Genomic DNA, 26960 nt, shown 5'->3' on the forward strand with positions numbered 1-26960 from the left:
TCTGTTTTGACATATTGATAGAAAATAGACACAGCCTAAGACAACCTTCTGAAAAGGGTATTTTTCTCCACTCCCTCCCTATTACCCTAATGAAAAGAGCAGATGGCTGAAATTAAGGCGACCATCCCTAGCTACTCTCACAGTGCAGAAGGTTGGGAGGAGGCAGGCAGTGGCACAACTCACAACAAAACAACTTGAGACAAAAGTGAACCACTCGAGCCAGCATAAAGCAATGTTGAACTTCTCGCTGTTAAGAGCTACAGCCCTAGCCAGAAAGCTGCTAAAATTCAAGGGGAAGCATTAGATTAGCAACAGCGGGCTCAGAAAAACTCACCTCCTGAATAGAAGCAGACTTCTTGTTGTTGTTTTGCTCCTGTGACTCTTTCAGCTATAAAAATATGTCTTTTTATAGACATATTTGGCGAAATTGATTGTATCTGAACTCCTCTGAACTGACCATCTTCGTGGTCTCATATTAGGTGATGTATTATCCTGCCCTGTTTATAGCTTATATTCAAGGACAGGGATGGGGAACTCCAGGGAGGGCATTCCACAGGGAGGGCACCACCACCAAGAAGACCCTGTGCCTGGTTCCCTGTCACTTCACTTCTCGCAGTGAGGGAACTGCCAGAAGACTCTTAGAAGTGGGCCTCCAGTCTAGCTGCCGCATTCTGGATTAGTTGTCGTTTCTGAGTCACCTTCAAAGGTAGCCTCACATAGAGTGCATTGCAGTAGTCCAAACGGATTTTATTTACTGTGGGTTCTTTTAACAGCTTCTTAACTGGATTGCTTTATTATATATTTTAATTAAAGATGCTTTTATGTTCTGATCAATTTTCCCCCCTGCATGTTTGTATGTGTCTTCTCTCTCTCTCTCTCTCTCTCTCTCTCTCTCTCTCTCTCTCTCTCTCTGTCTAATTTTTTACATACCATTCCCAACAATCATATAACATATTTTCTTATCTTATACAATGTTTTGGACTTCCATCAACCGCATCTGAAGATTTTTCAATCTTTATCACTTAATCTACATTTCTTAATTTCCCTATTACTTTTAATTGTCCTTAACTAATAACTCTCTTCATAAACTTCTCTGCAATATTTTGCATAATCCTCCTTACAAAACTTCTTGCAGTCCTACTAGCTTAATCTGTTTAAAGTTTTTATTGGGTATTGGGTAAAGAGCATCACACTTTCAACTTCCTCCTTCAGCTCTATATACAGTGGTACCTTGGTTGTCAAACTTTGACTCCCGGAACGGTTCAGTAACCAAGGCGCGGCTTCCAATTGGCTGCAGGAGCTTCCTGCACTCAATCGAAAGCCACAGAAGCCACATTGGACGTTTGGCTCCCAATAAACATTCACAAACTGGAACACTCACTTTCAGATTTGCGGCATTCGGGAGCTGATTTGTTTGACAACTAAGCCGTTCAACAACCAAGGTAACACTGTACTTTACAAGGGCAAAAGGTAACACTTTTGCCGCCTCATGACCAAAGAGTCAGCAAGTAAGGGGTGCCTTATGGTTTATGGGCATGAGAGAAAACCCTTAAGTGTGTCATGGCACCTACAAGCATCGTTTTGCAAACCTGTGATGTATAAACTATGCTATTTTCTTCTCTTGTCTAACTTCACCGCCATCTTCTCTCTCTCCCTCTTTCATCTCTCCTGTGTCAAATAAGGATGCCAAGAGGTTCTATGCCAAGAGGTTTTGGCAATAAGCCTCTTGGTGCAGAGATCTGTCCCCTTGTTATTGCTCTATAAAGCACCGTACACACTCTTTGGGAGAGCCAGCAATTGTCATTTTGCTGCTTGGGACAAAACAGAAAATAGTGGCCTCCTGCCATCACTCATAATAATTTGTAATCTCACTGTATACAAGTTGTACAAGTGACAATTTCAATAATAATTTCAATAATAATATTTCAATTTCAATAATAATACAGTGGTACCTCAGGTTACAGATGCTTCACGTTACATACGCTTCAGGTTACAGACTCCGCTAACCCAGAAATAGTATCTCGGGTTAAGAACTTTGCTTCAGGATGAGAACAGAAATCTTGTTCCGGCGGCGCAGCAGCAGCAGGAGGCCCCATTAGCTAAAGTGGTGCTTCAGGTTAAGAACGGACCTCCGGAACGAATTAAGTACTTAACCCAAGGTACCACTGTAATAATAATTTATTATTTAGACCCCGCCCATCTGGCTGAGTTTCTCCAGCCACTCTGGACAGCTTCCAACGGAATATTAAAATACAATAACTTATTAAACATTAAAAGCTTCCCTAAACAGGGCTGCCTTCAGATGTCTTCTAAAAATCTGGTACTTGTTTTTCTCTTTGACATCTGGTGGGAGGGCATTCCACAGGGTGGGTGCTACTACCAAGAAGGCCCTCTGCCTGGTTCCCTGTAACCTCACTTCTCGCAGTGAGGGAACCGCCAGAAGGCCCTCGGCGCTGGATCTCAGTATCTGGGCAGAACGATGGGGGTGGAGACGCTCCTTCAGGTATACTGGACTGAGGCCATTTAGGGCTTTAAAGGTCAACACCAATACTTTGAATTGTGCTCGGAAATGTACTGGGAGCCAGTGTAGATCTTTAAAGACCAGTGTTATATGGTCTTGGCAGCAGCTCCCAGTTTCCAGTCTAGCTGCCGTATTCTGGATTAGTTGTAGTTTCCGGGTCACCTTCAAAGGTAGCCCCACATAGAGTGAATTGCACCCACCACCACTGCCACTGACTGGGGTAATTGGAGGCAGCCTGGGGGAAACCGGGTGGGCCCCAAGGAATCAAAAATAGAGTCTGGAGAGAAGCAGGCAGCAGGAGGAAGCAGCATAGCAGGAGGAGGGTGACAAGCAGAGGAGGTGGTGAGCAACACGCACATTGGGGCCTGAATCTGCTGCCCCTCCCAGCTGTCTCCAGTCTGCTGCCTAAAGCAACTGTCTCCCTGAGCCTCATTGACAGGCTGGCCCAGTTCGTAAGTGAGGGAGTGAGTCAGTGTGTGTGGAGGGGAGAGTAACAATGATAATTTTAACCTCCCAAAGTCCATACCACATACAAGAATGTTGTGGGATAAGCCTCAGCCACACAACTTGCACACCCAGGTTCACAGTGGAGGCAAGGCACGGGGAAAGTGCGGACATTTCCCAATTAATGCTAAAGTGCCGACGTTAGGAGCGTGGCAGCGTCATAAAGATGGATGCTTAAAACCAAACCCTTTGACTCTAAACACCTTAGGTGCCATCGCACCATTAGATTTAACAACAGGGCACCTTCCTGCTTATTAAAATGATCGCGCTGTTTGTTTGTTTCCTCGTTGCAACAGGATAATTGAACTCTTCGCAGAATTTATCTACCAGGTAGAAACGTTTTCTTTGAAAGATGATTCATGTTTAATTGTTGTTGCCAGCTAGTCTCAAGGCCCAACCACAATGACTGCAACACATCTACAAGAAATGAAGGTGCGGCGTTGATTATTTAAACAGCCTGGTCTAAAAGCAAATCCTATGGAAGTGAATGGGGCATGCCCCAAGAGAGGAAGCTGAAGATAAGAGCAAAGTTGTCAGACATATTCCCAGTTAATTTATATAGAGGGCTTGTTTTCGTTTTATCCTGCTACAGCTTTGATGAATCTGTAGCCATGTCTGGTCAGAGAGAGTGAAAGCTTTAAGACACACTTTGCAGTCAAGACCACAGCTCAGTAACTACTTAATTATACAGCTATTTGCCTTGTGTTGTTGGTGTTTAAAGCCATCTAATTGCTGAGTTGAGAGAGACACCACATCATCCATTTTTTTGCTTTGGGGTTAATTTAGCATTAGATAAACCTCAAGACAATCTAATAAGCCTGACTGATGGGCCAGACCTAGCAATCTCCAGCATCCACAAGACGAGAGCATCATTCAGTACTTTATCAAGGAAAGACGTCTTTCTTTGCACTAGTTTTCATTACATCACCTTTCTGGCTACGGACCCAATGTTTGTGATTCTTTGCTTTCATCGAATCTTTTTGCAGTCAATCTCACTGGCTGTGGGGCATCTGGAAAGGAAAGAAGACAATATTATGACAGTGTATATTGTCTTCTGTTGTTGATGTAGAAACTCACTATGAGCTGAGTTAATGGTGGAACAAAACATGCAGAGAGGAGTAATGATAACTTATTCTCCAGCCAAGCTGCACCTCTGAGTCAGCTTTCCAGGAGCTGATCTCCTGAATCATATCTCTTTACAGTGGTACCTCGGGTTAAGAACTTAATTCGTTCTGGAGATCCATTCTTAACCTGAAACTGTTCTTAATCTGAAGCACCACTTTAGCTAATGGGGCCTCCTGCTGCCGCCGCGCCATGGCTGCACGATTCCTTTTCTCATCCTGAAGCAAAGTTCTTAACCTGAAGCACTATTTCTGGGTTAGCGGAGTCTGTAACCTGAAGCGTATGTAACCTGAAGCGTCTGTAACCCGAGGTACCACGGTATTTTAAAGGGGCCACATGCCAGATAATTAGTTGATAATGCATGCAATTACACTATCGCAGGACAACATAGAGCAGAACAGCTCAAGGGCCACTCTGGGTCGCCCTTATACTGTGATGGCCCAGTTCTAATCTACAAGAGTGGGGAAACCTGTGGCCCTCCAGATACCATACACACAACTGTAGAGTTGGAAGAGACCCTGAGGGTCATCTAGTCCAACCCCCTGCAATGCAGCAATCTTTTGTCCAAAGTGGGGACTGAACTCACGACCCTGAACTTAAGAGCCTTGTGCTCTACCAACTGAGGAATTCCAGATGTTGCTGGATTCCAGCTCCCATCAGTCTCACCCAACCAGCATAGCCACAGATTCCCTAACCCTGCTCTAACAGGTAGCTTAGGGTGGTCAGTTACGGATTGCCGAAAAAGAGCATCTGCATCACACACATAGTGGAGAAGGCTAACCAGCTGACTTCCATGGTGGCTTAGTCTTCTGAGCTAACAGTTTATGGGCAACTTCAATGCCCCTACTCTCCCTTTTTAGTGGTTCCTGATCTTTAAACCAGATTTGGGTTGGCAGCCCTCAAATAAAGGATTTGTTCAAATAGAAAACTGTAATCTGGAAAGTAGGACATACAGCTGCACAACCTGGCAGTTTATGGTCCAAGCACAGCACAGATTTAGCTCCAATCCCTGCAGTGATTCAGCTGCCCTAGGACTGGACATCAGTCATTCCCAGATGAGACTTGGATGCAACAGAGAGAGGAAGTGCACGAACACTTCTCACAGCTTCCCTTGAACTCTTGGGGGCAGTTCTCATTCATGTTGAACCTCAATGGAGGTGTCTTCAAGTACTTCCAGGGCATCTTCCACTGTAAAAGAATCCCATTAAAGTGCTCCATGATCCAGCTGATGCGTACTTTCAGCCCTGATCTTCTGAGGCTCATAGACTTTAATATGTCACCACAATCTATGCACGGCCAACCTTTAAGGAGATAGGAGCATAGGAAGCTGCCTTAAACACGGTCAGAATGTTTGTGCATCTCGCCCAGCATCAGCTGTCTGAGATCTCAGAATAGCCCTTAGTACAGGGCAAAAACAAACCCTTTATGCGAAAGTATGTAACTTATCCCTCAGATCAGCCTCCATGCCTGAGGACTGGAAAGTAGCCAATGTAACACAAATTTTACAGGTCAGTTAGCTTCACGTCTGTCCCTAGAAAACTGAAGGAAAGTATTGTCAAAGATAAACTAGAAGATCAAAACCTTTCCCTTCTGCAAGGGGAACTTTCAAAAAGCTTTTAAGAAAGTTCTTCACCAAAGATTCCCAAGTAAGCTTAGCAGTCAAGGAATAAGAGGATAAGTGGATCAGGAATTGGTTAAATTTCAGGAAACAAAAAGTAGGAATAAATGGACAGTTCTCTGAATGGTGAGAAGTAGAAAATGGCGTTCTCCAAGGATTGGTATTAGGACCTGGGCTTTTTAACCTGTTCATAAACTTTCTAGAGTTAGGAGTAAGCAGTGAGTTGGTCAGATTTCCCGATGACACTAAATTGTTCAGTACTGTTAAAACAAAACAAAAAAGCTTGCAATGAGCTCCAAAAGGTCCTCTCCAAACTGAGTGAATGGGTGGTATAATGAAATTCAGTGTAAACAAGTGTAAAGTGATGCATGTTGGAGCAAAAAAATATCTTAATTTCACATGAGACCAGCAGGGATGTGTCACTGAACTCTGATTATGCCTCTTGCTTATCTTGATGGATACAAAGAGATTTGTGAGTGTATGTAGAAACCAGCCCAGTGTAGAAAGGTAGCATTAATGTACATTGTCCCCACCCCACCCCACACTTTTACCTCTCACCCCACCCACTTTTGGCATGTAACTCCACCCCACACAAAGGTTGCCAAGAAGAGAATGTGGCCCTCCAGTTGAAAAAGATTATTCACCATTGACATAAGGCATTGCCCAAATCACGGAGCTGCCACTAAAAATAAGCTCAGAGTCAAGTGCTCCTCCTTTCCCTTGTACAGTGGTACCTCGGGTTAAAAACTTAATTCATTCTGGAGATCTGTCCTTAACCTGAAACTGTTCTTAACCTGAGGTACCACTTTAGCTGATGGGGCCTCACGCTGCTGCCACACCACCGCCACACAATTTCTGTTCTCACCCTGAAGCAAAGTTCTTAGCCTGAGGTACTATTTCTGGGTTAGCGGAGTCTGTAACCTGAAGCGTCTGTAACCTGAAGTGTCTGTAACCCGAGGTACCACTGTAATGTGGCTCAGTGAAACCGTGGGACATCACATCAGCACATTGTGCATTTCTTCATTCCTGCTCCACATCATCAGCTTACTGCAGAAGAGCTGGAGGGAGGAAGCAAGTAACATGGCGATATCATGTCACATCACCTGTTTCCATCATTGCACACAATAGCTCAGTTGGTTAGAGCGTGGTCCTGATAATGCCAAGGTTGCAGGTTCGATCCCCGTACGGGGCAGCTGCATATTCCTGCATTGCAGGGGGTTGGACTTAGATTATTCTCAGAGCCCCTTCCAACTCTATGATCCAAAAGGAGAAGGAACTCTATGAAGGCAGAAGCCTCACTAGACAGGATTCCACCAGCATCACACTTTTTAAAAGGCATATTTCACATAGCTTATTGTCTAAATATTATTTCAGGCATCATTCTTCGATGTGTAGGTGGGATAGCCAGTAGGTGATAAATGAGCCTGCAGGTGTTACCGGTCTTTTTGAGAAAATCCTTTAACAAGCACTTATGAAGACTGAGGTCATCTTCCAAGTTATTAAAGTTTACAGGTAAGCTGATTCACACCCCTTTAACAAGGAGAGGGAGAGACGCCGTTAAAATTGATGATCCTCAGTTGCACCCTCTTGTCTCTTACTGAATCCATTCTGCAATTATTATTATTTTGCACACCTTTCCAACTCCTACAACAGTAAGTAAAAGGGCAAAGCTGGAGGAGAGCAGCGAGTTTTGCTTTGGGTTCTGAATGCCTTGAAAAGCCAGGTTCATTCATCACAAGGTCTTTTCCAAAACTGTTTGCTGGGAAACTCTGGTTCAAATCCCACTGCAGCCTTGAACTCACCGGTAGCCTGGCACAAGTCATTGTCTCTCATCCCCCCCACCCCCCTCATAATATGCTGGCCCACCTAAGAGGTTTGTCGCTATAATCTATAACAGGGTTTCCCAAACTTGGGTCTCCAGCTGTTTTTGGACTACAAACTCCTAGCAGCACCAGTGGTCAGGTTTGGGAAATCCTGATCTATGAGAGATTCAGACACAAATATGGGTGTATACATTCTTAATGAAACAAAATAAGTGAAGTTATCCATTAGCCTTCCCCCTTGCCGCGTCCCCCCCCCCAGCATATGTATATATATATATATATATATATGCTTTCGTAGATTTTCACCAAAACCTGCATATATATATATATATATATATACGAAAGCAAATATATATATATATATATATATATATATATATAATCACAGGACTACATGTCTGGAAATCATTGCAGACATCCCAGAGGTATCTGGTTGGCCATGGTGAGAACAGATTGCTGGACCAAATGGGCCTCTGCTCTGATCCAACAGAATTCATCTTACTATGTCCCATCCTCTCACGCTGACACACAATTCTTTACACCTGGGACGGCCAGTTTCCATACTGCTAGGGCCCACATTTTTTTCTCCTGAAAGCAAGCTAAGAAAGGATTTTGTCACACAAATGGATCAACTCAGAGGTGGTCAGGCTCCAGAGGTCCCTTGCTTTGTCTTATGCAGTATCCCAGGGGAACAGTCATGTAGCCAAAGATAGTGTCTTATGTACGGATGGGCTTCCTGGGCCCAAAAAGCCTTAACAGCCTGCAGAAATAAAATTTTAAAAAATGTACCATTAAAAGTCTATGGATCTTGCTACTTGAAAACTTTGTTATTTTCCTAAAAACTAGTGGTCAAACGAGACAAACTCACATTGACAGCCTCCTGGTGAGGTTTTCATTTCAAATGAAAAGCAACCACAAAATACCTTCAATTTGATTAGCAGAGAAACAAGAGATGGAGGGGGAAGCTGAAAACCATTCCCTTCACCTGGTGGTGGTTGTTGTTGTCCAAAATCCCATCCAAAAAGTATTCCAGCCAAGTAATGTGTCCAAAAAATGAATATACTGAGGTAAAATGTGCATGGAAATCTATGTATTAGTGGTGTGGGCGGGAGCTGAGATGGAACAAGTGAAGGAAAGAATTGGTAGCTATATAAAAAGCTACCAATATATAAAATTGGTAGCTATATAAATTTTCCTCATTCTTGCCTGCTTACTGTATTCTGCCCTGCAAGTAGGCACATTTCCCATTGTCTTGGCAAGCCGAGGTTTGGAAACATATTTGCTGAAGCAAGTGTTGTTCTGACCTTGGTGGGACTTACTTCTGAGTAAATGTGAAGACAGGGCTTCCAAAATGATAAAAACTAGTCTGTATATCAATTTATCCAGCATTCAAACCAGCAAGGCCTTTTGCTTATTGCAGAAGCACAAAGATGCCCCATTAAAAGGTTTTGAGCACTCAGCTGTCATGCCAGCAATTGTTAAGAGAAGAATGCTATTAAGCAGTGGTTTAAGCATAAACCTTCAAATGTAATACGGCTGCCATTCAGCTGTAGATGTCTATTTAAATGTTCACTCCATTCTCAATTAAATGAAACTTCTCTGTCTAGTGCCATGTTTTTACTTAGGATTTCAATGGCTGGCACTTTATAGACTCTTCAGTCTCAACAATTGCAGGGCTTTCACTGAGATGCCCAAGACCACAAATAAAGTATAGTGCTGATTTAGATGAGTCATCTTTTAATTCCATATACGCAATTATCTTTATATAATTTGCTCCTTAGTCATTCTCTGGTAACATAATGTAAATCAGGAACGTGCAAATTAGAGACGGATAAACAAACAAATGACTTAGGAGGAATAATTGCTGGCATAAACCTGGCGATAAATAGATAAATTCCTTAAACAGTTCAGCAACCATTACTACATGTATTTTTTCAAGATGATATATAAAAACAGATAAGTCTTGAACAGGTAACAGCAGTAAGCAGTAGCAAAGGGTATAGCACAATTATAAGTTATGGGGCTCTGGTTATTTCTATCCCACAAAAATCAGGTCCCAGGCAGCTCAAGTTCATCACTTCTATATTGAAAGTCCACCCATCCTATATTGAAAGTCCACCCATTCAAGTGCCTGTAGTTCTGGACTAATATCCCTCTAGGACTTTTGACCCTCCAGATGTTGATCAACTTCAACTCCCATCACCCCTGGCCATTGGCTATGCTTGCTGGGACTGATGAGTGTTGTGGTTCAGCAACATCTGAAGGGCTCTAGCAAATGGAATCCATTAAGTTTTGTGGGATAAATCTGCCAGGGACAGACAGTAGAGGTAGGGATGGAAATGGCAAGTGAGAACAAGGGCATTAAAAAGTGTCAGTGGAGACTAATGGTTTCCACACACAAAAAGAAAACAAGAGTCTGCAACCACCTCCCTGGAGAACAGAGGACACTGCCTTGCACAAAGTCAATTAGTAGACAAGTATTGCCTAGTCTGTCTGGTACAAGCTCACCAGGTTCTCATGTTCAGGCTCACCAGGTTCCCATCACCTGCTACCTTTGCTTATGGGGAAGGGCCCAGTAGAATATGGTGGGATGGCACAATGGTATTGCATACCAGGAGGGAGAGTGTGAGAGGCAATGAGGTCCATGCACTGGTAGAACCAATCCGGCACTTCCACTGGTGCATTTGCACCATGCCAACTTCACCACCACCTCCCAATTCTCCATCCCTGTACACAGCAGTAACACAGGTAATGAGGTCAGGTGAGCACCACTCTACCATATGCTACCAGAAGGGCATCTGATTTCCATCCAGAAGGTCCCACATTCAATACTCAACATCGCCAGGTAGAGCTGGGAGAGAACACTTTCTGAAATCTTAGAGAGCAACTGCCAGTCAGTGCAAACACCCCTTTTAACTGGATGTACCAGGGACACAGGTGCCGCTGTGGTCTAAGTCACTGAGCCTCTTAGGCTTGCTAATCAGAAAGTCAGCAGTTTGAATCCCTGCAACGGGGTGAGCTCCCGTTGCTCTGTCCCAGCTCCTGCCAACCTAGCAGTTCAAAAGCACACCAGTGCAAGTAGATAAATAGGTACCGCTCCAGCGGGAAGGTAAACGGCATTTCCGTACACGCTGGTTTCCATCACAGTGTTCCATTGCACCAGAAGCGATTTAGTCATGCTGACCACATGACCCAGAAAGCTGTCTGTGGACCAATGCTGGCTCCCTCAGCCTGAAAGTGGGATGAGAACTGCAACCCCATAGTCGCCTTTGACTGGAATTAGCCGTTCAGGGATCCTTTACCTTTACCTTTTACCAGGGGTTGAACCTGGGCCTTTCTGCATGCAAAAATGTCCAATGTACCACTGAGTTGCAGGGCCTCTCCATTTCATCCATGGTGTCAACCACCCCCTTTCATTTGTTGTTTTTCAACCAAGGTTCCAAAGGCACTGTACGGACATTTCAGTAAAAAAAGATCAAAATGTCAGCATCATTAAAACCATGAAATCATCCACACGCATGCATAAATAAGCTTCCACAAATCTCAGCCCAATTTGGAATGCTGAGACAGCATCTCATAATCCCCTGGGACTGGCTAGTGGGTTGTTCCATCTCCTCAAAACAAATGGAGCCGTTGTCTCAACAACACACAATTTAGCAGAAACTCAACTTGAAAGAGTTTCCTTGAATCATGGATTGCTGCTGCCCAGGAAGATGGTCTTGCTGACCTAAGGGATGAGTTGAGTTCTGGAGTCCTCCATGCAGGGAAGGGGGTAGTTCTAACAGAGTATTGCCCTCATGAGGTTTCATATACACTAGCGTGCGGGTCAAATTGGAATACATAACATGGAAATTATTCTCACTGGAAACAACAAACAACCAAAGAAGAAGAAGAAGAGTTTGGATTTGATATCCCGCCTTTCACTCCCCTTCAGGAGTCTCAAAGCGGCTAACATTCTCCTTTCCCTTCCTCCCCCACAACAGACACTCTGTGAGGTGAGTGGGGCTGAGAGACTTCAGAGAAGTGTGACTAGCCCAAGGTCACCCAGCAGCTGCATTGTAAGCAAGCACTGTGCCATCTAGAGAAGCCATCTGAACATGAAGGCCCATGCTGTAGAAACAGAAGCACCAAACATGGCAGTGTAGTTATGGCCCACAGAGCAGCTCTAATGGAAAAAATCTGTGCATAATGTGGTCATCCCCATCTCAATTTCCTCTATCACTATGACAAGCCTATTCACACTTGTTTGCCATCTCTGCGGTGAGCGGCAATAATACTTGAGGCAAATGCTGTGGTGATTAATTAGCTAATGTTTGAACTAGGCCTTCAACCCCGAAAGGACATTATGACAATTGTTAAAGCATTATTAAGCAAAGTCACCTGTCACTAACAGGCAGATTAGTTGGGTTACTGCTGCTTGTTGACACTACTTGGAGTTACAAATAATGGGCTCCATGAAGTCTGGCCCCGGGGATCTGAAAGACAAATTAATTTGTGATGCAAGAGATAAAATAATGTCAGATCGTTGCTTTTCAATATTGAATCTTTTTATTGGGTTATCTGAACCTTAGTCAATAACCTCGTAACAATTTCCTTTCTGAAGTACGCTCAATTATAGAGCAAATACATTCTGTGTCCTACTTCACTCACCCTCTTCCTAGCGCTGCATTTTCTAATCACCACAATTAAACTGCAGTCATAAAGACAACTTACCCTGAATTAGCTTCAATACTGAGTTTGAAGTGAAAGGCTTGCAAGTAGAACAAGGTAAAATATCCTTATGGTGGTTGCCCATTTTCTGGCTGTGAGAGGCACAGGGACTTGCCTAGAAAGGAGTCGACCATTGTAATCCTTGCACACTTGGAGTTGCATGGCCGAAGGAAATGCAACAAACACAACTTTCTCCATGGTAGAACTTCAGTGCTGGGAAAAAGCCGTGTCTATTCAATTCATCCAAGACATGCAGTTGTTAAACAGAAAGGGTTTGGCAACCATAATGGTGGCATTGGCCTCAATGGACCACATTTCTTTTCAAGCAGTGCTGAAGAACATGTGGCCTCCCAGACGCTGTTGGACTCTAACTCTCATCAGCCTCAGTCAGTGCTGCCAATGGTCTAGAGAATGATGGGAGCTGTAGTCCATCTGGGGGGCCACAGGTTCCTCAGCTCTTCTGGAAATGGACATTAACCTGACTCTGAAGCTTCTATAGTAGAATTAAGATTTCCCTTTGCACTTTACTGTGCCTTGGATGTATTAATTTGCATATATGTTTTGCACATTTGCTTTAAATTATATCTCCTTTATGATAAGCATCTGTGCTCTCAGTGAAATGTTCCAAATTCATGTAAAGATGGATGAAAAGAGGCAACACAATGACTCCAAGTGCCCTGCTTTGCTGTTGTTGTTGTTGTTTAGTCGTTTAGTCATGTCCGACTCTTCGTGACCCCCATGGACTTGGAGTGCTCTGGTCCATGGGGTCACGAAGATTCGGACATGACTAAACAACTAAACAACAACAACAGCAAAGCCAGTAGCATGTAGAACATTTAGTTCTACCTTCAAAAGGTGTGAATGAGCGGCCACAATTCTTCCTGCAGACATCTGAAACCAGGTTGCTATCCTATCATCATTTACGTTTATCCATATGTAAGAAAGGTTATCTGTGATGACATAATAAGAGCCCGCAGGATCAGGCCAATGGCCCAGCTATGACAGCATCCTGTTCTCACAGCAGCCAACTGGATGCCTGTGGGACACCTTCATGCAGGACCCGAGCACATGAGCGCTCTCTCCTGTGGTCTGCAGCATTACTGCCTCTGACCATAATATGCTCCAAATTTGTCATCACCATCATTAGCACTTATATGGTACTTTGGGCTCACAGAGCACATTGAAGAGACACAGAGCAGACTTTCAATCTCCTCCACATGACAAATGGGCTGCTGAGACTAGATGGGACGCCAAAGTTCAATGAGATCTCTTTTGATTTCTTTCAGAGGCAGCCATGGTGGAGTACCACTGAGCTGAGCTGAGCTGAACTGAGACAATTGGCACTAGGAGAGGGGGGCGGTATGATACCTGTATGGTTAGCAACTTTAGAAGGAGCCATTTAGACTGGGGAAATGGCAGAGGGAGAAATGGTTAGACATATGACGCACACAGAGGCTCACCACAGTGCCTCTCCCCCACCCAGTCACAGGAAGCTCCCTTATTGAAATATACTCAGAGTCAAGAGTGGATTTCATGCTCTTTATTCAGCTCATAGTGGTGAGGAGGAATGGAAGTTCCCCCAGAATGTCTGCTTTATAGACATTATTTACACAATGGGCCCCACGTGATTGGGTAATTCCGGGCTTCACCTGTAGGCCAATCAGGTTGCGGATTCACTTCCACCTGGAGCTGGATTGGGTGGCTCCTGTGGACCAATCAGACTGCTGCATTCTGGACCCTATTGTTCTAGGACCAATCAGACTGCTGCCTTTTGGATCCTATTCAACTCAGTACATAACACTTATACTGAGTCAAACCATTGGTCCACTTAGCTCAACGCTGTCTAGAGTGACTGGCAGAAGCTCGCCAAGGTTTCACACAAGTGCTTTCCCTAGCCCTACCTGGAAACATCGGGTTTTGAACCTAGGACTATCTGCATGCAAGAGGTGCAACTTGCATAAAATATTGGGGAGGCCTAGGGAAGCTCTTCCCCGCATAATCGATCACATGCCATTTTCTCCCTCAAAGAATTCTGGGCAATGTAGTTTGTCAATGGCTGCAGGGAATTGTAACTCTGTAAGGGGTAAACTACAGCGCCCAGAATTCTTTGTTGGGGAAATGTGCTTTAAAGGAGCCATCTTAACTACAGAGTGCCAGGGTAGCTTCTACCTGCATAAGTTATACCAGTGCTGGTTCGTATTTCAGCTCAGCCATGAATCACTGGGTAGTTTTAGGCACATTATTATTATTTCCTAACACCTCCCACACCCATCTGTAATATGGGGATAGATTAGCCTAATTTAACTAAAGGACTTTTGTACCAATTACTGCAATACATTCGTAGAGCATTTACGAAAAGGTGCCATCAAAATGCTTACTACTGGCATTGGCTTTATTTATTTATGCCACCTTATAACATACAGTCGTACCTCGGGTTACAATATGCTTCAGGTTACAAATGCTTCAGGTTACAGACTCCGCTAACCCATAAATAGTGCTTCAGGTTAAGAACTTTGCTTCAGGATGAGAACAGAAATCGTGCTCCGGCGGCACGGCAGCAGCGGGAGGCCCCATTAGCTAAAGTGGTGCTTCAGGTTATGAACAGTTTCAGGTTAAGAACGGACCTCTGGAACGAATTAAGTACTTAACCCGAGGTAACACTGTAATGCTCTCCAGGTAGCTGTCTATTCTCAGTGTGAAGTGAACTTAATGCGGTGTTTCCCAGCCTTGGGACTCCAGCTGTTTTCAGATTACAGTTCCCATCATCTCTGACCACTGGTCTTGCTAGCTAGGGATGATGGGAGTTGTAGTCCAAAAACAGTTGGACACCCAAGACTGGGAAAGACTGATCCACAAGCCTACTCAAAACAGTTGCTTCAAAGTAACTGGGGTTGCTTCCAGATAGCTGCTGAATACTCAGTAGGAAGAGATCTGGGAAACATTTGCTGACAGGCCAATACGTTCAAATATCTAGAAATATTTATTAGCAAATAAAAATTGCTACTTTTACTATTTCACAGTTGTCAATCACAATGTTGCTTGCTAAAAGGTGGTTTCATTAGAAATAGTCTTATTGTTAAGTCAATTGAACTGCTTGATTGAATTGTTAAAACGCAGCTGTTCTTACATAACTTGCTGAGTGACGATCTTTCGTCAAGTGAAACTGCTGTGCCAGGAAACCATGTCTAGAGGATGAATGAGCATGAGCCACCAGAAGCATGACCCATTTTCATAGCTTTTATGCCCATGTGTACAACACACTTCCCCATTAGTCTATATTGCAGTACACATATTATGCCACATTACATACGCAGTATTACAGGAAGCTGGAGGTGAATCACAAGTGGAAAATCCAATGAGTTTTTTAAAGGTACTTGAATCCTTACCTGTGTTGCTTCCCACAAACAACAAGCTCTGGAGTGCTTTCGAACTGCTAGGTTGGCAGGAGCTGGGACAGAGCAACGGAAGCTCACCGCGTCATGGGGATTCGAACCGCCGACTGTCTGATCGGCAAGCCCAAGAGGCTCAGTGGTTTAGACCACAGCCCCGGACATGTTGAATGTAAAGAGATAATGTAGCGCATGTGGAGGAAATTCCCGTTGGGGGTTCAGCTTCAGAAGCTCACAGCAAATTCCCAATTGGTCAGACTTTATTCAGTAATGCATTACTGAAGAGATTTCAAAGAGTCTGAGAGAACATTTCCATTAGGACACACACTATATAGGAAATATATGACATCTTAGCTGCTCAGCCTCTACCAAACCACCTTCTGTCGCCAGCACCCCATAATCTCTCATTCAAGCACAATCCTTGAAATACTTCCTCAACTCATCCCCCCCCGTACATATTAGAACCCTCCTTGTACATTATATGGAGGTGTTGTTGCTTTTTTTCACTTTAGCATTCAGCTGTCAGGTTCCTACTTAGCTAATTGTTACTAGTTTTGTGGTCAGGTCACACTCTTCCATGCATGATGCTGGCTCCACTTGAATGGGCCTAAGAAAAATCCCGCATCATGTGCATACAGTCCCCAGTACAAATCATGGATAGCGTCACTAAAACCTCTGTCGATAGAAAAATTGACTGTACCAATCTCGTATTGGAGTCAAATGTACCTGAAGAAAGCCATACAAAAATAAATAACTGGTTGAAGTTACTAAGCATCACACCAGGGTAGCCAACAGGGAGCACACCAGACGTTTGGGACTACAGCTCCCATCCTCCCTGTCTATTGACTTAGCAAAGGGAGTCTCACTTGTTCCCCCAAATTCTGGAGGCATTAGCCAGCCCTGCCTTTATGGATAATATATGTCAAGCACCGTGGAAACACAGAAAAGCCAGAGAGCAGGACTGAAATTCCCCTCCGACACACACACATCAGCTTCTTGGGCAGTATCTCCTGCTACCCCTAAGGGCAATTTTATCAGCTGGGTGGAACAACCTGCCTTTCAGCCACCTAACCTCAAATGATTGACCACCTGCGTATCAAAGCTGCTCCATAGTGGTCAATAAGGTTTTCCCACCCCCTGGTCTACAGTGACTGTCAATGGCTTTGCAAAGTTTCAGAAAGGTGTCTTTCCCAAGCCCTGCAGATTGCTCAGATTGCACCTAGGGGCTTCTGCTCAGTTGGTTAGAGCGTAGTGATGATGACGCCAAGGTTTCAGGTTCAATCCTTGTATGGGACAGCTGTCCATTCCTGCATTGCAGGGTCCCTCCCAACTCTACAATTCTATGATTCTGCGAAAAGATGTGCTCTGCCACTGAGCTATGGCCCTTTCCCACATGTCTCCACAAACCATTTGTACTGAACCTATTGAGAGAGCTTCAAGTGGGACCCAATGCTCTAAAAATATTACATCTTTCTTCGCCGTGATTGAGAGAGGGGAGGGAAAGCCACAGTGAACAACCCAAGAGATGTACAAAACTGAACTTGCTACTCCTATTAATATCATTTCAACTTGCCTCGACATTTCTTCCAATGTTTCACCTGATGCACCTTCCAAATTTGCCTGCAATTTCACTTTAGGCAAACTGCAGTGGCAACTCTAGTAAACATGAAAAGACAGGTTCCCCAAAATTTCTCCTGACAGGTCTTATCACAACCAGGATAAACAGCTTGGGGAGCCAAGTAGGGCATACTTCATCTATCTGTCATCAAATCTGGAATCCCCAGCATTTACTAGCTCAGTCTAGTTGAAATGTTCTGGCACTCTTTCAGTGGAAACCAGTGCTGCCATCATGATTATTGATTAGCTAAGGCAACTGGTGGTGGCACACACCTTTTTCCTGGACCAAGGAAGATGCAATGGAAAGCCTTTTTTTAAAAAAAAAAACCATCTCGTTGCTGATGATCTAAAGCATGAGTCAGATTGCAAAGAAAGAATGAAGAAACTCTGGAGAGCCATCCAGACAAGAAAAGGAAAAAGGAAAAGAGCAGCTGTGATGCTCAGGGATATATACAGCCCTAATGAACTGAAACGAATAATGCCTGAGATGACGTGTCAAACCAAACTTCCCATATAGTTCATTGGTCTTCCTTACATGGCTGGGGCAACCCAGCCAGATGGAAGGGGTATAAATAAATTGTTGTTGTTGTTTATGTTGTTGTTGCTGCTGCTGCTGCTGTTAGTCAATGGCTTCATTGTTCATAGTAGGTTTCTAAGAAATGCCCATGGATTCTGGATGTAACAAGGAAGAAGAGAGCTTTGTTGTCATGAAAGGGACTCAGCTCATCAAAGTAAGGAAATATCTGTTTATTTACCAAACTGATTTTGTTTACCGCCTTTCAAATGAATTTTCCAAAGGGGCTTACATTTAAATATATAGGGACAACAATGAAATGCAATATAAAAATCGCATAAGAATTAAAACTACCATTATTTTAAAAAAACAACAACCAGCCAATAATGATAAAAACAGCAGAAAGTAATAAAAGCAAGAAAAGGAGCCTATTGCACTTCCCCTGGGAGAGAATTCCACAATCCAAAAAGACCACATCTCTGGCATCCACCAATCAGCCTACCCCCACCCCCATGATGAACGTGAGGCTTGGACAGGTTCATATGAGTGAAGATGGCCAAGTAGACAGCCTTTCAAGTCCAGGTAGTTATCAGCCCATCAAACTGAGTCTGAAACAAATTGACAACCAGTGCAATTGATTTCAAATTGAGGCATTCAACAGTTCCCTTAGCTGGGAGGAGGTCTATGAGAAATATTGAAACAGCAGTCATTGCTCGTTCCATCCTGAAGCAACACTTCCAGAAAGAAAAGAGAAGTTTCCATATGTGAAAAATAGTGTGTATCTTCAGGAGGCTGCAGAGCTTCAAGTCGACCCTTCCATTATGTGTTTAGCTGTTTTTACAGTCACACAATATTCCCTAAGTGCCAGTAAGCTCTGTAAGCATTGCTGGTCCCAGGATATGGGTTGAAGGCACATGAGGCTACCACATTGCAGAAGCTAAGTAGTTCTGGGTCTGCTCAGTGCCTGGATAGGAGACCTTCTGAGAATCACACATTTGATTTATTGAGCTCATAGAAGAAAGGCGGGATAAAAATATAAGACAATTTAAAAATAGCGGGATCGATTTGTTGATTTCTCAAGTGCACTTTTATATGTTAGATATGTTTGCTCATGATAAATCCATGAACATTTAAAAATATTTAGTCAAATTACATTGTAACTGCCATAATGGTTTTAGGGGTGGTAGAGTCTTTGGTCATGGTTTGGCTGAGTTGCCCTTGTGTCACAGAGGAGTGGGGCAGGAAGAACAGATTTTAGCTACCATTGCTATGCTCTAGATGAGAGAGAGGCAGGGTAGGCAGAAGAGAACAATATTGCAATCCTACACATCCTGCACATCCTTACCTCCCATGGAAGGGCTTGCTTCTGAGTCGACATGCATAGGGTTGCATTGTAAGACAGGTGGGGTAGACAATGCATGGGGCAGGAAAGGCAAGTGGGTTTGGACAAGAGGGTTGTTCCTTGCAAGAGTGAGAGCCCTAGAGCAGGTGTGACCCTCCAGATATTGTTGAACTCCCATCAGTCCCAGCCAGCACAGCTGAAATATACTTGGAGTCCTGTAGTGATTTCATGCTCTTTATTGCAGCTTGTAAAACAGGGATTGAATTGCCCCCCAAACCTCAGGCTTTTATATACATTATTTACACAATGAGTCCTGTCTGATTGGCTGATTCTGTTTCCCTCCTGGAGCCTGATTGGTCTTTTCCTGCAGGCCAATCAGTTGTTGCATTCTACGATCCTACCAACCTATTGTTCTAGGATCCAAACTTAAAGGTAAAGGTAAAGGTACCCCTGCCCATACGGGCCAGTCTTGACAGACTCTAGGGTTGTGCGCCCATCTCACTCAAGAGGCCGGGGGCCAGCGCTGTCCGGAGACACTTCCGGGTCACGTGGCCAGCGTGACATCGCTGCTCTGGAGAGCCAGAGCCGCACGCGGAAAGGCCGTTTACCTTCCCGCTAGTAAGCGGTACCTATTTATCTACTTGCACCCGGGAGTGCTTTCAAACTGCTAGGTTGGCAGGCGCTGGGACTGAACAACGGGAGCGCACCCCGCTGCGGGGATTCGAACCGCTGACCTTAGTACATAACAATAGCCAATGGTTAAGAATGATGGGAGTTGTAGCCAATGACATCTGGTGGGTCACACTTTAGCCACCCCTATACTACTGGACAGGGGAAGTGGATAAGACCATATCTACCAGTCTGAGGAAAGAAAGAAAAGTGGAAGAGACAAAGCAGAGTGGGAACTTTGCACAGCCAATTGCTGAAGAGGTGAATAATTCACCCACTGGTTTTGAAATAACCATCCAACTCTTTAGCTGCAGGCCTCTATCAGAGGGGGAAAAACACAATTAAAAGCAGAATAATCCCTCCATACTTTTCTGACGGTCCCTTTGCTGTGTCCACAAGCTCTCCCTTATAGCGATGACTTTTATAGATTTTAATGCCTTTAAGAACCTGAGAGCTGTATAAAGATCCTTAAAGCCAGTCTAAGCCCTCAGATCTGTAGAAAAGACAAACAGGAGAGGTGATGATTGGGTGTAATGCAGGAAGATGGACTGGCTGCTTAGGTCATTGGGGTTCAAATTGCTCTTACTCAGCAACTGATGGTGCACTCTGAGTACACCTGCAAGCAGCTGAAGAGAGTGTTGATATGCCATTTCTCTGCCTGTCTTGAACCCAGTAAGAGGCTTCAGATTGGCCAGGCAATATGTGGCTAGCTAGAAAAATAGAGGTCCTCTGGACAAGCATGGTCTGTATGCTGGCATCCCTCTTACAAAGGATTCTGTAAACCACCAGCTGGTTTCAATCCACCACTTACGAATGGCTGCTCTGCAGTGTTCCCTGTATAACTGTTCCAAAATTTTTAGAAAGGCAATCTGTCTCATTTAACATGTACAGGGCAACTTGTTTAACATGTTCATTTGGGTAGCCCCAGCTGGTTAGCAATGCATCACAAAAATTGCAGCCAGTTGGTTGGTTTTGTCTGTCACTGTGTCATGTTTGAAGCATCACCATGAATGACCAGGGATCAGCAAGCAGGGAACTGGCTTCCAGGGTGTGGGATATACGCCCTGGCATATACCGTAGATATATATGGCTTCAGGAGGCAGTAGGGGGAAATAGTATGGCAGAAGAAGAAGAGGAGGAGGAGTTTGGATTTGATATCCCACTTTATCACTACCTTAAGGAGTCTCAAAGCAGCTAACATTCTCCTTTCCCTTCTTCCCCCACAACAAACACTCTGTGAGGTGAGTGAGACTGAGAGACTTCAGAGAAGTGTGACTAGCCCAAGGTCACCCAGCAATGCATGTGGAGGAGCGGAGATGCGAACCCGGTTCCCCAGATTACGAGTTTACCGCTCTTAACCACTACACCACACTGGCTTCTTGCAATCTATGAATTTGCCTTATGCAAAAGGCAACTAATCTCCAGCCTACTTATTGGGTGTGGTGCAAGCTAGTTGGGCCACATTCACCTCCAACAGTGGTCCTCTTGTCAAGTGCGATAGACATATAAACTAGTGGAGCTCGTAAGAAGACAACTGACAGTCAACTAATTGTTGCATCACAGACACCTTTAGAGAATCTTAGTAAGGCTTTGTTTTAAGCAAACAAACCAGAACCGCTGATAGATGTGTACAAAAGGTTGCACTGGGTGTGCCAGGTTATGGAATCACTGGCAGACAGCAAATTGGCTCCAAACTCCAAATAATATTTTACTTTCTGATCCTGTACTAAACCCTGGTATTTCTCCCCCTCCCTTCTGTTTAGCATGACGTAAGGGGGATGGCAGCTCTTAAGACTGTGCAAGACGGCCCAGAGGCTCTGAGCAGGTGTGGTTAATAGTTATTTAATGATTCTTCACAATTACATGTATCTGTCTGAACATAAAGGCTGTCTGATCATAATCTCTCTCTCTCTCTCTCGTTCTCTCTTTCCCCTGTACACTTTGTGCTGGCATCTTAGCAACAGTTTTTTTCTATTCTCATCCAATGTTCCTATTCTCAAAATGCTTGCCTGCAGGAATGCTTCGGAACTGCAGCGCTGTGCACCGCTTGGTAGCAATTTATTGTTGTCCTCTTGACCGAAGCACAAAATGGGAATTGCAAAAGGGAGGGGGGTTGCCAAACACACAAACAAACAAAATTCTTTTTTTTCTTCCTTCCTTCAAGATCCACGAATGAGCCAAACAACTCAGATCTCACAAAGTTCTAATTTTGTACTTTTCTCTTGCCCCAGCAGTGACTCATCTAAGTCAGATCTCCACCCGTCCGCATGTTTACACAATGAATACAAACACTGTTTAAGTTGCTAAGAATACAGTTATCAGTCAACAGAGCATGAGCTACTTGCTGAAGCACCTGAACATGCCCCTCCGCTGCATAAAAGTGACACGAGATTGTCGTTATTGGCAAAAATGATCCAAGTTCTTGTTATTGGCAAAAATGATCCAGCCATTCCTATATTGAGATGGCAGAAAGAAAGAACGAAAGGAAGAATGTAAGTTGCCATAATCACTCACTTAGCCTGATATGGCACAGACTCCTGGAGTAATCTCAAAAGTTAGATAAAGTTTATCTGCATGCCTCATTGAAATGAGTGCACACACCCTCCCTGCCAATCTGATCTGAATAAAAACCAAGTGCTGATTTTATAATTGCCACAAAATGCCCCATGTAACGTTGATTAACAGCGTGCCAAGATGGGAGTGCAAAACCCATGTTGGAGCCATGCCTGGAACCTCACAGTGCAGGCTCAACTGGGCCACCAAACCATTACACTGCCTCTCTCAAAGATGCGATACAGTACAATTTTAGGGAGCGGGTGCTACTGTGATCTAACCCACTGAGCCTCTTGGGCTTGACAATCAGAAGGTCAGTGGTTCAAATCTCAGTGATGGGGTGAGGTCCTGTTGCTCAGTCCCAGCTTCTGCCAACCTAGCAGTTGGAAAGCACACCAGTGCAAGTAGATAAATAGGTACCACTGCGACAGGAAGGTAAACGACATTTCCATACACTCTGGTTTCTGTCACGGTGTTCCATTGCACCAGAAGCAGTTTAGTCCTGCTGGCCACATGACCAGGAAAGCTATCTGTGGACAAACGCCAGCTCCCTTGGCCTAAAGTGAGATGAGTGCCACACCCCATAGTTGCCTTTGACTGGACTTAACTGTCCAGAGGTCCTTAACTTTACCTTTTTTTTACAGTACAGTTTTGAAGGCACAGCAAGGCAGGATCCAGTGAATGACCAGCCACATCACCCCAGTTGTGCAGGAAGCAGTTCTTCACTGTAGATCAACTCCTACAGTCGGCCATGCTTCTCTTGTCAAGAGGCGTGTCCAGCACCAACATTACAAGCTGTTTGACACCAGACAAAGACCTTCCTATTTGCTCATGAATTTTAAATTAACATCACATCCACAACATACATTTAAAGCACATGGGTACCTCCCCAAAATCCTGATAACTATAATTTGTTCAGTGTGCTGGGAACTGTTACTGCTGTCAGGGCTAAATTACACTTCCCAACATTATTTGGGGAAAACAATGTGCTTGAAGTGAATGGTGCAGGTGTGGCCTTTTTAAAAATCCTATTCTGCTTTGTTCGGTTTCAAGTTCTTGTTTCTATTTGCCTCTTGGCATATTGCATTTTGTTACATTGGTTAGTTTTTAATCCTATTTATATGTTCACAGAATCACAGAAGGGAATATAAGGGTCATCTAGTCCAATATTTTGCCCAGCGTGGGGCTCGAACCCACAACCTTGAGATTAAGAGCCTCGTGCTCTACTGACTGAGCTATCCCCTTTGTGTGCATTGGTTAGGCTCAGACTTTTGTACTCCCCCAGAATCCTTTGAAGAAAGGTGGTTGAAGTATATTTTAAGTAAAATACAGATGCAATCCTGTGGTCTCTTGAGAGAGCATTCATGGGGTGAGTAAATAGAATGACTCTCCCCCTCTGCCCATGGCCAAGGAGGTATGTGAATGGAAAGGGGAATCTTCTCTTCCAAGCCCCTCCGATTTGGGCACAGCCCTTGGCACTCTGTTGCCATGGCACCAGCAAAAAGAGGCATTCTGATCTGCTGGGGAAAGATCTGGAGAGTTCTTTGGATCTGCTGGATTTGAAGTTGTCCTGTTGCCTTGATGTGCCCCTAGAGTTTGGGGAAGGGTATAAAGAACTACAACAGCACTGAAGCTAGTACTGTATATTGATTATATTATCCTCCCACTCAGACCAATGGGAGGAAGCAATTCATAAATGGTGGTACACACACACACACACACACACACACACACACACACAGGACCGATGGCTTTCAATCTGGTGGTTCCTCTGTCCTAGATTCCTCCTTCCCCAGAGCCTCCTTTGGATAGTTCTTCCCATAAATAAAATATTCCTCAGGCATTCTCCAAAGTTCCAGAAAGAATATAAGCAGAGATTATGTAATATTGCCTAGACATCTTGCTGATCCACATTTAGAAGGCAAGAAGGAACCCTGTGTAACAACACACTTGCTTTAACATGCTTGCAAAAGCAGGCAGGAGGGAGAAATAAGACTATTGTGCTTCATTTCACTGTTTCCTTCTGCATTTGCATAAAGCAAAATCTTACGCAACTATGGAATTCTGCTGTTTGAGCAATTATCAGAGATACATTGCATTTGCTATGGCTACAGTCATAAGCGATACTGTAACTTAATTCAGTAAAATATGTGTAACATACAAGGCATGATTTCACAACCACAAGTAGAAATAGAATGTGATTCTATTTCATAGAAAGATCACCAGGTCAAGGGCAATGTGTCATTTCATAACTTTTAAGAAAACAGGCTTCGTGGTTGAAATATTTATTAAAAATTAGTCATTTTTGCTGTCCTATTTCCCCAGTTACTTACACTGCACAGAGAAGAACCAAGTGCTGGTGGCACTTGGCCACATATTCTGAAAAACTAAATTGCAGTATCTGTGCGGAGATGTACGTTTTCTGCTTGCCTTCGGCTTGTTGGACCTGCCAGTCATGTGACAATGTGTAATTCAAGTTGCACATCTTAATTATATCAGAGAAAAGGGTGTTCCTACAATTCTGTAAGATTGCAAGATAAGGATTCAGCTCCACTGACGCTTTAGGCTGCGCTCTTTTTCCATTTCTATCCCATCTTCCGACTGCATTTCCTTCCATTTCAAGTTAGGTCCAGCAAATGGCTGACACATTATAGTGCAATCTGCAAACTCGATGGCTTGTTTAGGTCACTCAGGGCTGCTTCCCCATCAACACACTTTGCTTGGTTGCCTAACTTTTGATGATTCACAGCTGACGATGAACTTGTTCCACTGAAAGCCATTGTGCTTGAGGTGATGTAACTTGATACAAAGATCTGTTTCTGGTGCTTGATTTGTGAAGACTCGTTCCCATTTTCAACCACCATCAAGTATTAAACACGCAGGCATGAAGTGGACCCTGGACTAGAGATGGGGCCTTGTGGTCCTCAGAAATTGCTGGACTATAACTCACATAATTTTTAAACATTTGCTATGGTGGCTGGGATATGATGAAAATTCCATGTCTAACTACATCTAGTGGGACACCAGCTCTACATCCCTTCTTTAGAGAGGACTCATGCAAAAGCTGCCACAGGTCTTTGATCTGATCTGTGGTTTTCATTATTACTACCTTAGCAATTTAGAGTTCTCACAGGTGAGCACAAGGGACGCGGATGGCGCTGTGGGTTAAACCACAGAGCCTAGGACTTGCCGATCAGAAGGTTGGTGGTTCAAAACCCCACAACGGGGTGAGCTCCCGTTGCTCAGTCCCAACTCCTGCAAACCTAGCAGTTCAAAAGCACGTCAAAGTACAAGTAGATAAATAGGTACCGCTCCAGCGGGAAGGTAAATGGCGTTTCTGTGCGCTGCTCTGGTTCGCCAGAAGCGGCTTAGTCATGCTGGCCACATGACCCGGAAGCTGTACGCCAGCTCCCTCGGCCAATAAAGCAAGATGAGCACCGTAACCCCAGAGTCGGTCATGACTGGACCTAAACGTCAGGGGTCCCTTTACCTTTACAGGTGAGCACTGGTGTTCCACATACATGCAAATCTTTTGCAGCATCCACATGATGTCATTATCATGAAAATGCCAACCCATATTCCACCACCACTACAAAATCCATATTTACCTTTTCTGGGGAATCCCTTAAATTAAAAGACAATCCTATTGTCAATACCCATCTATGGTATCCCAGTGATCTGTTTACAATATTAGGTCTCTGTCTTGAAGCACCTTTGCAAGCACTTTTGAAACAGAGCTGAGAGGCATTCCATCTGGACCAGAGGAATATGGTATCAAATAATAATAATAACAGCCAGGTGGGTGGGGTATAAATAATAAGTAAAAAAACCAGAGAAACCAGAGGTATCAAATAATAATAATAATAATAATAATAATAATAATAATAATAATAATTTGATACCATATTCCTCTGGTTTATTATTTATTATTTATACCCCAACCATCTTTCCCCAGCCACTCTGGGCAGCTCCCAACAGAATATTCGAAACACGATAAAAGATCAAACATTAAAAACTTCCCTAAGCAGGGCTGCCTTCAGATGTCTTCTAAAAATCGGATAGTTGCTTATTTCCTTGATATCTGATGGGAGGGCCCTCTGCCTAGTTCCCTATGCCCTGTCACCTATAGGACTTCTCAGGATTCCAAAAGGTGAAAAGTATTTTGACAACTCATTGGGAATCTCATTCTATTCACAATCTAGTTCCACAGATGTAACTTTTTGTCTGGGCTGCTTCGATGAACTGTTGGGCTGCCATAATACAGTCCAACATAGTACATCCTCTAGATAGGGATGTGTATTACAGATTGATCGTATCTCAAATAAAATGATGATGTCACTAGAAGTCTTTTGCGCAAATCCTAAGAGCAACCTAAAATGTTGCCAGAGGGGATTGTTGGGCTGCTTATGCAAACCTCGATTGTGAAGGAAGATAGAGAAGAAACTTAATGGGACTGTTTTGGAAGACATATTTCCGTTGCAAAGGGATAAGCGTAGCATCAATACTAGGCTGTGATCATAAGCCCATCTGCATGGAACTCAAGTTCCACTGCAGTCAAGGAGACTTGTTTTCACACAT

The sequence above is a fragment of the Podarcis muralis genome, chromosome 8 (assembly GCF_964188315.1).
Source record: "Podarcis muralis chromosome 8, rPodMur119.hap1.1, whole genome shotgun sequence".
Taxonomy (NCBI): Eukaryota; Metazoa; Chordata; class Lepidosauria; order Squamata; family Lacertidae; genus Podarcis; species Podarcis muralis.